Source organism: Triticum dicoccoides, chromosome 6A (genome assembly GCF_002162155.2).
Source record: "Triticum dicoccoides isolate Atlit2015 ecotype Zavitan chromosome 6A, WEW_v2.0, whole genome shotgun sequence".
NCBI lineage: Eukaryota > Viridiplantae > Streptophyta > Magnoliopsida > Poales > Poaceae > Triticum > Triticum dicoccoides.
Window position 1 is genome coordinate 19,089,042 of NC_041390.1, and position 2,812 is coordinate 19,091,853.

Genomic DNA, 2,812 nt, shown 5'->3' on the forward strand with positions numbered 1-2,812 from the left:
ATGCATATCTTCTATTCTACAAAAAAAAAAGATGGAGAAAGGATATTCAATACTCACCATACTTCAGGAGGTCATCACAACACCATCTCAAGTGCAATGCCAGTCTGGTCCGGGTGGCGCTTGCTCCGGTCGTGAAGGCACTTCAGACTTCAAGATTAGGAACCCCACGTGCACTACCTGGCATATAATTAAGAAAGAGAGACTATAAGCATCATATTCGGGATTATTTTCCAACGTCTATCAGTGGGGCTAATGTAACTTCTCCGTACAAGTTCCGAGGCATTCATGGTTATGCAACACCCTGTGCGCACATAAATACCATACCAGCCTCCATCTTCCGTCCTTAACAGGCTTAGCATCACAGGGCACTTTGTTCTAGCGGATGAACTGTTCTCCCTGTCCGGCTGCCCTGCAGAAACACCACCATGTAAATTCATACTCCTGCACATAAATCTGCAAGCACTTCATTCCAGTAGAAAGGGAAAAAATAGGGACTCACTGCACAACTGCAAACAATCTCTGGGACGTTTTGGTGACACTTTCCTGATACGAACACCATACTCCCACGAGTACAGATTGCAGAATTCGCTCCTTGAGGAAAACTCCTGATTGCCGCCACGAGTGGAGGTACATGGTTTACAATGACCACTCTTCATCGCGTACAGCACTACAGCTGGATGGTGCTGCCTGAAAAATGCCACCAAGACATACAAACCCACTAAAAACGATCACTATTGACTTTTTAGTGCTGATCAGAACCACAAACCATATCCGCAGGGAAAAGGATAGGGTTGAAATTGGAGGAGAAAAATAAGTGCACGCTATTATAGTTGGATTTTTTTCCTTGATTCAAAAACTTTAATTGGATTTGGGGATATGGATAATGTCTCTGCAAAAACAAATGCTGGATTTGTTTCAAGTAAGAGTTTTTTGCATGTATCTATCATGGAATGCACTTTTCTGCGCGAAAACTACAGGGCACACCAAGCTGGTCTTGTTCTCCGATAATAATAAGGAAACATCGAACAGGTGAACAGCAGTTAAGTAATTCGCAGAATTCTTCATACTGCAATTCAGTATCAACAAAGACAAAAAGGTTGTACCTGCGCTTCCACCCACCCGGGACACGTTGAGAGATGCATCCACAGAGCGGTTCGGATCAGGGACAACTGGACCGGCAGGCCGGTCCGGTATCGTGCCCGGAGCCCGGAGACCGCGCAACGGCCACCGGCTGGTTCGGCACAGCCGGCTGGGGATGCGGGCGATACAGTAGGGTGCTTGAACGGCCACATCCGCCAGACCCGGAGAGGCGTCTGATTCCCAAAGGCTACCTCAGTAAGTACTCCGCCCCAGCTATTGGATCTGCGGTCTCTTGGCCGTGCAGCGAGCCACCCTCTATATACAGGTACCTAAGAAACATACCAAATATATTTCTATGGCGGCTTCAGAGCAGAAGAAGATGCACAATTGCTCGAGCTGTGTGCCAAATGAGAGCCCGGGGAACTCACTGATTTTCTCCCACGAAGCGCCGCCGTTACCGTACTCGATGCTGATGGAGCCACGGCCGAAAACGAGATTAGTTGGCGCATCTCCAAGGGCACGCATTTGATCGAACGCCTGGTGTGCACCATCCGGCTCGACGACAAGCGTCCTGCTGCCTCCCGGCTAGTCGGCTACCTCCCTCCATTTCGTCGGAATGGAGCCTGTGCCGTCCGGTCGCGCCGCCCAACGCACAGCCCGGGTGCTTGGGCCAGAGTGCGTGCGTGTGCCAGAGAAAGGAGGCTGCTAGCTCGGGGAGATGCGGTAGGGACGACGGCCGGGCAGGCCGGCGATGATGCGTCATGGCACGGTGAGGCAGAGCTACGGGAGGAGGGGTCACGCGGTGGCGCCGGAGTGCTCGCGCGAGGTGGGCATCTACGGGGAGACGAGCTCGGCGGGGGCGGAGATTCAACATTGGGCTTGGGTCCAATCCAGACCTCGCCACCTGGACCGCGCCCGGCTAAGCACATGGCTAAATGCGCCACCCGTGAAATCATAACCATGCCTCCAGTGCCTCTCTTGAAGGAGAAAAACAAAAAATTCCGAGAGGCACCTCGCAACAGCACAACCATATCCTCCTTAAAGCAAAACCGTGCTGCTCGTGAAAGGAAAGAAAAATAAAAAACATATTTTTTTTCGTTCCAAGAGGCACGGTCATGACTCCCACGAAAACAAAATCGTGGCTCTCGTGAAAGAAAAAAAGAAAAACATGTTTTTCACGCAAAAAAATATTTTTAAATTTTTTTATTCAAAAGTTAAGGAAGATGGGTGAAAAACCAAAATGTCAAAAAAAATCCAGAAAAAAACCATTTAAAAAGCCGAAAATGTGTGTGGAAAAAATATTAAAATCTGAAGAAAGCGCCCAGAGCACGACACATGACGGCCGACTAAGAGCACACCAAATAACGTTGATAGGTGCGAGGCTTCCAAAAAAGTGCTCGTTAACTAGTTGCTCTTTTGTTTTTGTATGTGAAAAAAAAGGGAGCTCCTAACCGGCGTCTTCAACGCCCTCTGGAGTTTCTGGCGCCACACGCTTCCTAATATTGGCCGGCCCATGCTGTGGTTAAAATGGAAGCGCTCGCTGCTCACAACATAAACGCTCCAAACAGAAGCTTTACAAGGAATCGAACCCGAACGCTAGATTCCTTTGTGGATCTTGCGAACCACTGGACTATCCTGAAAAAAGTTCATCCAATTTGAGAAAAGTTCATCAAATTTGAAAAGAAAATAAAAAATCATCTATTCTGAAAAAAGTTCATTCAATTTGAGAAAA

At 48.3% G+C, this 2,812-nt stretch overlaps 1 long non-coding RNA gene across 2 annotated transcripts in view; it reads right to left on the reverse strand.

Moving 5' to 3' along the window:
- Positions 1-1,968, reverse strand: part of LOC119319502 — a 4,614-nt gene extending 2,646 nt beyond the window's left edge. For both annotated transcript variants that reach the window (XR_005154502.1, XR_005154501.1), the window contains exons 1-5: positions 1,509-1,968; positions 1,104-1,409; positions 500-687; positions 270-409; positions 58-177 (exon numbers count right to left, since the gene is read on the reverse strand). This is a non-coding gene — a long non-coding RNA (uncharacterized LOC119319502). The remainder of the gene's footprint in view (positions 1-57; positions 178-269; positions 410-499; positions 688-1,103; positions 1,410-1,508) is intronic.
- Positions 1,969-2,812: the final 844 nt, after the last annotated feature.